This window comes from Dryas octopetala, chromosome 2, assembly GCF_963921425.1.
Source record: "Dryas octopetala chromosome 2, drDryOcto1.1, whole genome shotgun sequence".
Classification (NCBI taxonomy): domain Eukaryota; kingdom Viridiplantae; phylum Streptophyta; class Magnoliopsida; order Rosales; family Rosaceae; genus Dryas; species Dryas octopetala.
Window position 1 is genome coordinate 4,322,443 of NC_141367.1, and position 12,713 is coordinate 4,335,155.

Genomic DNA, 12,713 nt, shown 5'->3' on the forward strand with positions numbered 1-12,713 from the left:
TTACCTCTTCTTAGCTTATATATTGAACCCTCTCAACACATGAGAAGGGTTCACAACCCTAAACACTTCACACAAAATAATTCCCATAAGTTCTTATATGTTTTTGCTTGTTCCTGCTTGCTCTTGCCTGAGTTTATCATATGATCGAGTATAGTTGGTTGGTACCACATCAGTACAATTTTTAGTGACCTTTATAATTTTATGGGTGATTTGGATTTTAACCCCTTTGATTCATATTTTATAGAGTCTAGCACTATTAATATTTTTTTAATAGATAAAACCCAGATTTAAAAACCTAGTCCACATAGGATATCAACTAGATATCAAAGTCCCATTATTTACCAATTGTGCCATTTTCCAAATTTGCGTTTTCTACAAATTCCCCTCTCAATCAGATCCCATCAATTTAAGGATTCATTTAGTGTCTGAAAGTAAACATTTTTCTATGCCGTTAATAATAGAATTAATACAAAATTTACTCTGTGTCTTAAAAGTCTTATATTTTAATAATTTAATACAACATTTGCCTGAATTGGTATGTGTGATTTTTATGTTTTTAAAACTTTTGATTTAGGATTCATTAGCTATCCTTTAGTGTTGAGTTTAGGTTCATTCATATTTTGTTGGTTAAATATTTGACGTACTTCATCAATTACTTTTGGCTATGTATATTGATAAAGTTTGTTTTAGAACCTACAAGTTGTTTAGGTTCTTTATTTCAACATCTGATTTTTTGTAGGTTCCTTATTTCAAATTTGAATGTAAGTGCTTTTATCAAGTGAATGTAAGTGCTTTTTTGCAGGATCCTTGTTTCAAAATTGAATGTTGGTGCTTTTATGAATTAAGTGGATATATGTAGCCTATGTAGGTGCTTTTATCAAGTGGATGTAGGTGTTTTTTTGTAGGTTCCTTATTTCAAGTTTTGTAGGTTTCTTATTTTATCAAATGGATGTATGTGGAGACAAAACTGGACTTCATGCTTGGAATTAGTCCAACGCATCCAAGGAAATGAGTAACAAGCATTAAAGGACCCAAAATTGAGGGAGCAAGTAGTAGCACAGCCGTTACAAAATATTAAAGTCAAACACTATAAAACACCGCCAGACATGAGGAAAGGGCAAAAAAGTCATTAACAAAATCTTAAATTTTTAAAATGCTGATTTGGAAATTTAGATAAGGAAAAAGGATGAACTGACAGCTAGTCTAAGGGGTTAACCCTTGAAAAAAAAAAACAAAGATATGGGTTTAAGTTAGAAAATAATAAGTTTCAAGGGGATTTTATGAATTATCTATAATTTTATTCATGATTATGCATGTAACCCATATCGAAGCTCTCAGCAAGATAGCTCATCCAAATCTTTGAGATCATTCCTAGAAAAGACCAAACAAAAGACTTGATTCACTGTTTGAAGTTGTTGCATCGCCTCACTGGTTTTTGCATCAACACCGGTACATACCTACTAACTTACAAGCACAGTTCACATTCCATTTACATTATTATACATCAGCCTCTGTGTCCATACATCTAAAAAACCAACATATACGCCACATGCTTAAGGTAATTTGATCCCATGCACACACAATTGAAAACTAGTAAGTTTTTTTAACATCTCACCCTTACAGATAATCAATAAGAACAAACAAGCCATGTTAAACGAAACCCCCTTCTTCCAAAACATGTACGTATTGCCGCATCAAATTAACAATTATTTAAAAAATAAAAATAAAAAAACTCTCATAATCAGGTAGCCAAGTAGAAAAAAATAAAAGTATTTCCAAATTTTTTAAACAATCTGTAACAGTAAGAGTAGGCATGCATGCAACCCAAAATTCCTTGTCAAACATCATTCAGATAAACCAAAAAGGTCAGTGTCATAGTGGTTCTACCCAATTGAAAATCCATAAACGTTAACACAGAAAGTACTTCAGAACAAATCACAAACAAAAATGAGGAACTAATTAAACAGGTTTATGATCGAACCAAATGTTGATGCAAAAATCAGTAAGAGAGATGCAACAACTTAAGGTGGATGATCTGGCTGATTAGAAACCTTATTGGATGATAAGTTGGATGTTGATTTGAGATGATCAAGATTTGTTGAATTGCTGGTTGAAGCTGATGAGATCTTCCTGCACGAACAAAAGATCAAAGGAGAAGGACCGGTGTGGTACCAGCCAAATACACTCTGATGATGAAGTCAGTGAAGTGTATTTGAAGGTGTTTGAGTAGATATTCTTAGCTGGTTGTGTATTCTTTTGAGTGGTCTTTTGTATGTAAAATGTGTGTCTGTCTTCCTTTGTGCACATAGTTGAGTATATATAGGCAAATGAAGTAGTGAGTGTTAGGTTACCTGCATGAAGATGGATGGTTGAGAGGAGGCCACGCATTCGGCCGTGAATAGTAACATGCACAGCTACCCATCTCCTTTGCATTCAATGATGCATTGAATGCAAGCATGGAAGATCAAGTGGGATGCCCTAATAGTTATAGTTGTGAGCTAGGATGTCCCATCTGTCAGAGAGTTATCTCAGAGATATTCGAGTATGGCGGTTCGTCCTGACTTTGATATTCGTGAATGGTGGTGGAGCCCGAGTCGAACCGATCACATACATTGTGTATGTGTAATCATGAAATCCAAATGTGATCGGATTGGACATAGGTGAACCGGTCGGGGTAGATCCGATGAATGGTGTAACGATCGTCTTAGGTGTTTATCAACTGTAATTGAACCTTTGAGAAGATGATCATCAAATGGAAAGCCGAGCTGATCTGAGATCTTTAAGGAAAGATGAACTCCTCCTCTTAAAATACCCCAAAGTCAGTCATGAAATCCAAATGTGATCGGATTGGACATAGGTGAACCGGTCAGGGTAGATCCGATGAATGGTGTAATGATCGTCTTAGGTGTTTATCAACTGTAATTGAACCTTTGAGAAGATGATCATCAAATGGCAAGCCGAGCTGATCTGAGATCTTTAAGGAAAGATGAACTCCTCCTCTTAAAATACCCCAAAGTCAGTCATGAAATCCAAATGTAATCGGATTGGACATAGGTGAACCGGTCAGGGTAGATCCGATGAATGGTGTAACGATCGTCTTAGGTGTTTATCAACTGTAATTGAACCTTTGAGAAGATGATCATCAAATGGCAAGCCGAGTCGATCTGAGATCTTTAAGGAAAGATGAACTCCTCCTCTTAAAATACCCCAAAGTCAGTTCGGATCGGATTCGATCCGAGTGAACCATGAGGGTGAGCAAATCCAGTCTGAATAGTGTATGTTGATGAGCTGGCACGATGATGTGGAGAGTCATGTCTGACTAGGTTGATCGTTGAAAAGTTAGAGTTGAAACTAGACCTGACCACCCAAAACTCACAAAAATATCTCTTGATAAAGATGCCGATGCTATGATCAAAGATACCTTTTGACCAGTAACTAGGTCGCACCGGTACCTAAAATGGGTATTAGGAAATGGTGATATCTCCAAGTACATCGAAGAATACAAATAGAAAAATTAATTCAGAAGATGGATGAATAATTGATCGACAGATATATATTTGAAGTATATATGCATATATATGCAATTATTGAATTAAGGTAGAGTTGGTATACCATTTTCTTCTGTTTAGCCTCTTGTTAATTAGCTAACTAGATACACATGCAGTGATGCAGGTCGATCAAGAAAGGCATGTAAGGATTTATGTCAGAGGAGAGATGACACAAGCTGCAGGCGGGCAATTGCACACAGCAAGTGTCATCTTTCCTGTGAACACAAATCCACCAACCTTTCATTTTTTATCTCTTTCTCAGGTTTTTCCAGAATATATCTGACTATCTGAGACTTAATTGCAGAAGAAATAGGGCGTTTTATGTCACAGTAAGAGATGGAACATGCTGGCCCTAGTTAGCTATATGTATATATACCACAGCTATGAGCCAGCTCATACCCTCTCTCCTGCGACATTAATCTCCCAACCTCTTTAATATATGGATCTCTTCTTTGGATCTTAATTACTTCTCTCTTCATGGCTTGAAGGCGTCATACATACCACCTATTTATAATAGCTAGGCAGGCCAAGGTTTGTCTCTGTATTGGGAGAATGTTAGGTTTTTCCACAAGGGGAAATTACCTATACAATACCATGAAGTTGCTTTTAAAGTTTTAATGTAATTGCGAGGTCTTTCCCTAGCTACTGTCAAAGAATGCATAGAGTGAGATATTGGGGAATAATTAATGTCCAAAGTTCAAGCATCTTTCTCATCACCTTCAGCATACATTAACTAGAAATTACTTACTAACTTAAATGGCTCATTTCTTCCATAAGACAATTTCCTGGAAACTTTCATATTTAAAATTCCATTATCAATGACTTCCAATTCATGCATACATCCAGTCCAGGGTGCATGATTAATTAGCTAGGGTTTAACCTAACAGCCCTTTTTGCTTTTGACTAAGGGACATGTATATTAGTATATTATACTGAACGAAATCGTGGAATTTGTGAATGAGGTCTCGAGGAAATTTTCTTTCTGATGAATAGTTTCTACCAATTTCCACGAAGAAAAGGAGCATATATATACATGTAAATTACAAGTAAGTTTCTGAAAAAAAACAAGAAAGTAAGTTTCTATTGTTAGGTGAGATCGAACATTGAACATTGATCGTCATTACACACTACCGACTATATATTCCCACTTCTCACTTCATGCAAGGTAATTAAAGCCAGTAACTTCCTGGTATTGTATAGGCAATTTCCTCGCAATAATATTGTAGAAATAATACTAGAGAGAGAGAGAGGGAGAGAGAGGGCCTAGCTAGCTATAAATATGTGAATAATGTATGAGGTCTTGAAGCCATGAAGAGCTAGAGAAATTGTTTAGGATCGAGGAGCATACATAAAAGAGATTGGGGGATTGTTGTCGCAGGAGAGATGGCACAAGCTCTGGTATAAACATATTATGCGTTTCAATATCTTGTGCTTGTGTCATCCTCCTGTGACAACTATCCCTACAATAACTTACTTTCTCTGTGCCCATACAAAGACGGAGCCAGCTAGTGCTTACTGGAGGCGTATGCCCCCACTCGATCAATTTGGTTTTTGGCTTAGAAAATACATGCTATATTACTCGCATAAATCGTGACTAGCCCCAGTACTCTAACCCACTTACACTTTCTGATACGATCTACATTATATATCAACGTCTGATTATAATATAAATATTTTGCACTTATTTCTTATACTATAATAAGCTAAATATTATATGTACCATATATACATTGTTGAATTTTTATATATTATTTTATTATTCAAAGACGCCCTTGTTCAAAAAAAAATTCTAGCTCTCCTAGTGCATGCCCAGGTGTATCTAACAAGAACTGGCTAAGTAGCTATAGCCCCAAATAAGAAAATGGTACACCGACCAACGTACTATATATATATATATATTATGTTTTCATTCATATCTAATTAATTTTATTCTTATCTTAATTTGTGATGGTAGTTTTGTGACCTCATAGCTGATGTTTGAGAGTGACTCCCTGCAGCTTGTACAAGCAGTCAATAGCTCTGGTGATGATCTATCTTGGCTGGGTCCTATTATTGAGGATGTATTGCTCTCTTCATGTCCTAGTGCAACCTTTTGTCATGTTAACAGGGAAGCCAATAGTGTGGCTCACATATTAGCTAGTGATTTTTGTTCTTGGTCTGATTGATGTGCCTCCTGGTTTTATATCGGACGTTTTACTTGAAGATCTTGTAATTTGAGTTTCTATCAATCTTTCTATCGTTTCCATTAAAAAAAAAACAACAAAAATTCAAATAGAACCATCCCTTAAGGATAGATTAAAACAAAGATCTATGGATTTTGTTTTGGTGAGCAAGTAGATGGAGTTTGTTGGATATTATGGTCTGAGAAGAAGAGCTTTTTGTTAGACCGAAAATTCCAGTTTTAGCTGGTACACATTGCATTAGCATTAGGTAGGTTTGCTGAAAGAAAGATGGAAAATAGATTACTTCTTTTAAAGATTTTTTTTAGTATGATTAATTAAATGAACATACTAAGAATTTATTTTTATGACTTTTTTGGTTTCAACTGAACCAAATAGCATTGATTAATTAAAGCAACAGATGAAAATTGCCTAAATGTCAAGAGAACTCTATTTGCCTCTACAATCCACACATCCAACTGCAAAAACCCACATGGGCTCATTGCAAATAGCTATTCATTAACATTAATCAGCAAGGGTACATTAGGTTAATTGCCATGGCAAATTTGTACCAAAAAATATAAATTGCAAATAGACATTCTATTCATAACAACAGTTCAATGATCATGTTAGGTTAATGTAAATATCCATTGCCAATACTGCACAGTGTTGATCTCAGGGAAATTTATTTTAAAAAAATTTCAAGAAAGAAGTTGCAAAAAGTATTTGATAGAAACAGGTGCATAGTTTCAAACTGCAAAACAAATAGAAATTTGTAACTAGATACTTCCATAATTCTATTTAAATTTTTCAAAAACTTAAGTTTTCAATAGTCAAAGGAATACTCCATTTCTTGAACTATGGGTGCCATCCTTGTGCAGGGCCCCTGCACAAGGATGACACGCGTTAATTGGTTTGAATATTGGTTGAAACCAGCACTTCAGGCAAGAAAATACATCAGCACTTCAGATGAGAGGTTTCATACCAAGAAAATACACCTGCACTTTAGGCATTACAAATCTGCAACATTTATAAAAAAGAACACTATGTTAGTCAATGTAACTTCCTATTACTAACTCAGGAGTGTGAACGCAACTTCCTCTTCATGTTTTACATAAATTACAGCTAAATTTGAAAGTGAACTATTGTATAAATGAAAGCTAAATTGGAATTGTACAATTCTATTACAGAAGCAAGTAAGACCATTATATATAAATACACAGATTTCACTATAGTAGCAGCAACAGCTGCACCAAAGCAGAGTCAAATCATATACAAAGTTATGTTCTATGGCAACAGAAGCAAGAACAAAAATCCGCTAAAACAGGAAAAGAAAAACAATTTGACAGGAAAACTCCCAGAAAGCTAGAACAAGCCTAAAAAGCTAAACACACCAACCCCATAGCAATTGGACAAAAAAACACATACCAGAAAAGCTTAGAGCAGAACTAACTCCACAGAAAAGTTAAAATTATTTAGTTCAGTTGAAACCAGATAACAACAAGAACAAATAACATTGAAATTCTATTTTCCATCATTCCCTCGTCAACCAAACAGGTTCTTAATGAACATAAGAATCTGGCAAGCAAAGAATAAAAAATGTTCTTGAGATGCAATGTTCTTTCCTCATCACTATAATAACCTTACCTGTTTGCTCCTTAGTAAGAAACTGCTCCGGTCTTGTCAAGTAAGACGAGGCTCTCCTCATAAGAACCAATAAAGTAATACTGATATCCACAAATTCCAAGATTTCTAAATTGTTGGGTCCCAAGATCTAGTGAAACCAAAGCATGCTTAGATTCATCAAGTACCAACACTACTTCGCCACTCTTCCTAAAACACAATGCTTTGGGTAAACTTCTTTCTGGACCTTGTGGACTGAGAGTTATCAATTTGGTCCATGACCCCTCTATGCAATACTCTTTCACAACCCATATATCAAGAAAAGAATCGATACAACTATAATTCATCATGAACAAAGCAATGGATTTCCCATCTCCTAAAACAGACAATCGCAATGCCAAGGATTCATCCTCCCATTTGAAACTCTTTGGCATCATTATCTCACGAAACAACTCACTGCCCACATCAAATGCCAAAATGAAAAAGTAAAGAGCACCATTTGTCCAATGGGTTGCAGGCCAATGAAGAGCCCCATTAACAAAAGCCTGGAGTACAGCACCATCGATTTGACATGGAGAAACAGCATAACTAGGACTGCTCCACAAGACCCATGGCTAGTGAATAAACCTCAATTGTAGTTGGCATATCCCTTTCATCCAAAAGTGTGACAAGTCTCACAACCTTATAGTCATTGGTTATAGCATCATAACCGAACCCAATAGTAGCATCACACCTACCATGCGTCTCAAAGGTAACACCAGGCTTGGGAAGGATGACCGACTTTCTTACAAATGGGTTCCATACTATGAAGTTGTAACAATAATAGGATAAGTCATCTGCAAGGCATATCAGCCCGTTACACATACCGACCACACAGAAACATGCATTGCCCAATATATTCTTGTGGGTAACTGGAAATTCTATCTTGCAGTACTCATCAAAAGCCTGGTTATCATAATGCACAGTATAAAGCTCTTCCATAACTGGCTTTGTCCTCTTACTTCTGTGCAATCTGGCGGAAAGCCTGTTATCAGTGACACTAGCAGAAACACTGTGGAGTAGGAGGAGGTGAGGGTCAGGCTAGTTAGTACAACGCCTGAGGTGGGCACAAACAAAGCCTGGGTTTTTTTATCATGGACTTCCATGACTTGCACACCAAGGTGTATTTGATCAAACACTTTATGGGTAGTCTGATTAGGATATCTTGTATGATTCCCTGAGGAAAAGAGTCGGTCATTGCTTCAAATTTCAATTTCCTTGCTGCAATTTCAAGAGAGAGAGAGAGAGAGAGAGAGAGAGAGAGAGAGAGAGAGAGAGTTTAAACTCAAACCAACGCACATTCAAGAGTAATACCCACCCAGAAAGAAAAGAAAGAACGAACAATCAGCAACAAAATGGGAAAAAGCGCCAACAATAAGCAAAAAAAACCCTAAATCGTCAGGTTTTTCAGAGGAAACCCAATCTCCACTTCAGAAAGAGAAATCGAAACCCATGACGAAAAACCCTAAATCCAAACCTTCCATTCTTATCAGAAAATGAGCAATAAAAAAACCCAGAGAAAAAACAAAAAAGAAAAAGAAACTTTAGGAAGTACTCACAGTACCTGATATGCCGAGAAATGGAGCTGAGGAAGCGTTTTTGTTTTTGCTGTCCTTTAAGAGAGAAGAAGAATGCAGGGTCTACTGTGAATTGTGATTGGGTATTCCTACACTCCGATTTCTCTAGCTTGCACTGTTGCATAATGCATTGCAAATTTGCAAGTGAAGGAAAAATATGTAAAATATCCTGTTTCGTTTTGACCCATTTTTGGAACCGTGTTTTTAATGTTAGGTCCCGCCGCACTTCTTAAAACACTTTTTTAGCTTATAACATTTGATTGGAAAATTTGGGGAAAGAAAAAAAAAAAAAAAAAACATTTGGGTTGAAAATTATATTAAATAACCCTTTTTAATACAAAATTAACTTTTTCAATCATCAGCTCCCAACTTAATTTGTTTTTGATAAATTACACACTATACTTCGTTTTTTAAGTTGATATTTCATGTTTAAAAAATTACATTTTTATACCCCAACTTCAATTTCGTGTCGACTTGATACCTCCGTTATTCGTACTAGTCTTTTATCCGCTTACGTGGCCCAAGCAAACCCTACAACCAAATATCAACATGGCTTCTCAATAAATGCAACGTGAATTAATGAGCCACATGGACAAAAAATAATTAAAACTATTAATTTCTTTTTTCAAAACAACATTAAAACCTTTAAAAACAAGAGAAAAAAAAAACAAATAGAAAAAGATTAATAAACAACTAAATGAAAGAAAAAGGAACATAAAGACAAAAACAACTGAAAAAGCTGTTAATGAACGTAGTCTTGTAGCACTAGGTTCCTAGTCTTGTTATACTTACCATTTACTGCCTTTGTATTACTTAGGGATTAAGTCAATCCCTTACCTTTGTACTCTATAAATACCTGATGTAAACCAAATATTTGTTTAATAAGAATCATATAATTTACATGGTATCAGACGTTTAGGTCTCTCTTCCTAAGTCTTTTCTTTTTCTTTCTCACCCGCAAACCCTAGTTTTTGCTGCCCTTATTGCCTTCTTCTTCCATCTTCCTTCATGTCGACCTCCGATTCTTCCTCCCCCTCTGGTCCCAATGTCGCCACGTTCCTTAAACTCACAGACTCCAACTATCTCCTTTGGTCGACTCAAATGCGACCCTTTCTTATCAGTCATGATTTATGGAAGTACATCTTCGGCTCATCTCCGGCTCCCAGCAGGACTCTTCCTCCTGTTCCTCCTTCTACTGAATCTTTGGCTAATCCGGCCTATACACCATGGTTTCAAAAAGACCAACTTGTTATGAGTTATCTCACCTCCAGTCTCACTGAACCTATCCTTGCTATGGCTGTTGGTCAAGATTCTTCGAAGGCTGTCTGGGATTGCCTTCAACGTCACTTTTCTCAGCGGTCCATCGCCAATGCTGCCACCACTTGGTTTCAACTTCTTGGCATCAAGAAAGGCACAAAGTCTATTACTGAGTACCTTCAGCAGGTTAAAACTCTTGCGAATTCTCTTGCAGCCATTGAGCAGCCCATTTCTGATCCTGATCTTGTTACTGCTACGCTTCGTGGTCTTGACTTTGCCTTTGATATGCTTGTCACTGCCATCCTCAATACTGATCCGCTTCTTTGCTTTTCGGACCTCTGCTCTCAGCTTCTTTCCTTTGAGTCCCATGCTGTTCGGACTTCTTCTTCTACTGTTGAGGCCTCCTCCCATGCTCTTATTGCGTAGCAGAAACCTCATCCTCTGCCGCCCCCTTATTCACAGTCACAGCAGTCCTTCTCTTCTCTCCGCGGTGGTGGCTATCGTGGCGGTGGTCGTTAGGGCTATGGCCGTGGGCGTGGTCGGGGTGGTGGTGGTCACTTTCACTCTACTGCTTCCTCTTATAGTCCGACTTCTTTTGCACCGCCCTCCTGGCACGGCTCGCAGGGTCGTGGTTCATGGTCTTCTGGTTCTGGCGTTTTGGGTGCTGCTCCTTCTCACTGGTGTCCCACTTGTTCCACCCATCAACATGCTGCTCACATGTGCCCTCATCATTATGTCTGGCCGGATTCTATCTCCCCTCCCTTTGCGGGTTATCAAGTTGCTTTTTCAACTCCTCTCTTTCCTGAGATGCCATGGATTCCTGATACTGGTGCCACTCATCATATGACTGGTTCTCCTGTACCCAATTCGACACCCTATAATGGTAACAACAATGTTTTATTGGGTAATGGTGACACTATGAGCATCCATCATATTGGTAAACTTCCATTAACCTTGGGTTGTAAGATCTATTCTCTTCAACATGTCTTTCATGTCCCATCCTTGCGTAAAAATTTACTTTCTGTTGCCCAATTTACTAAGGATAATTCTGTGCGTTTTATTTTTGATCCGTTTGGTTTTCGCAATGTTGACATCCACTCTGGTTTAACTCTTTTCCAGGCCCCCTGTAGAGATGGCTTATACTCTCTCTTCGCCTCCTCTCCTCAAGCTTTGTCTGCATCTCTATCTTCCTCCGTTTGGCACAATCGTCTTGGTCACCCATCTCCTTCGGTTCTTCGACGTTTAGGCCCTAGTTTAGGATCTTCGTTATGTAATAAAGACTTATTTTGTAAGAGCTGTGCTCTTAGCAAGTCTATTAGGCTTCCACTTACTCTTAATAATAAACGTGCCTTGTATTCCTTTTATTTAGTACATTCGGATGATTGGATGTCTACAATTGCCTCTTCCTCTGGTTACAAGTATTATTTGCTGTTTACTAATGATTTTTCACGCTTTTCTTGGATTTATCCAATGAAACACAAATCCGAGGTCTTTACTCATTTTCAAACTTTCATTGATATGGTTCGTAATATCTTTAATTCTTCTATTAAATTTATTCAAACTGATGGTGGTACCGAGTATGTTAACTATCATTTTAAATCATTATATCTCCATTTAGGCATTCAACATCGGCTTTCTTGTCCTCATACCCCGCAGCAAAATGGCTTGGCTGAGCGGAAGCATCGACATATTGCCGATATGACCCGCACACTCTTGACTGCATGTCATGCTCCGCTCACTCTTTGGGCTGAAGCTGCTTTGACTGTTGTTCACATTATTAATCTTCTCTCTACCCCGGTGTTGGATTGGTCTTGTCCTTATTCTGTTTTGTTTCAACAACCCCCTGTTTATTCTCATCTTAGAACCTTCGATTGTGCATGTTTTTCGTATCTTGGTGATTATGTGTCTGACAAACTAATGCCCCGCTTTTTAGAATGTGTCTTTTTGGGTTACAGTGTGCAGCATAAAGGCTACAGGTGTCTTGACCCGGTTACTCAACGTGTCTACATCTCACGACATGTTGTTTTTGATGAGGCTAGTTTTCCCTTTGCTCGGCCTGCTACAGCTCCAGTCTCTCCCACTGTGGAGCTTGAACTCAGTCTACTTGGCTCTCCACTGCCGCCACCTACTGCTGAGCCACCCATTCAGAATTTTGATCAACCTGCTGCACCTGATCCTACACCACCTACTCCGCCACCCACTTCGCCTCCTGCTCCGCAACCTGCTGTCCTGCCTGCTCCTCCTCTCGCGCTCATTCCTACTCACCCTATGACAACTCGGTCCAAGGATGGCATTGTGACACCCAAAATTCGTACGGATGGCACCATTCGGTACCCTTTAATTCAGGCTCATGTTTCCTTACTTCTCCTGTGGAACCTACTTGTTTTTCTCAGGCAATCAAATTCCCAGAATGGCGTCGTGCAATGAGTGACGAATTTAATGCTCTTATCAAAAACAACACTTCGTCTTTAGTTCCTCCCTCTCGTTCCCATAATGTTGTTCGTTGCAAG

At 37.9% G+C, this 12,713-nt stretch overlaps 1 pseudogene across 1 annotated transcript; it reads right to left on the reverse strand.

Moving 5' to 3' along the window:
* Window positions 1-6,195: 6,195 nt before the first annotated feature.
* LOC147292599 (F-box/kelch-repeat protein At3g23880-like) lies at window positions 6,196-8,582 on the reverse strand (annotated as a pseudogene). The gene is made up of 2 exons (XR_015120604.1): window positions 7,355-8,582; window positions 6,196-6,727 (listed from the first exon to the last, which is right to left on the reverse strand). The product of XR_015120604.1 is annotated as an F-box/kelch-repeat protein At3g23880-like (transcript).
* Between the last annotated feature and the right edge of the window lie 4,131 nt (window positions 8,583-12,713).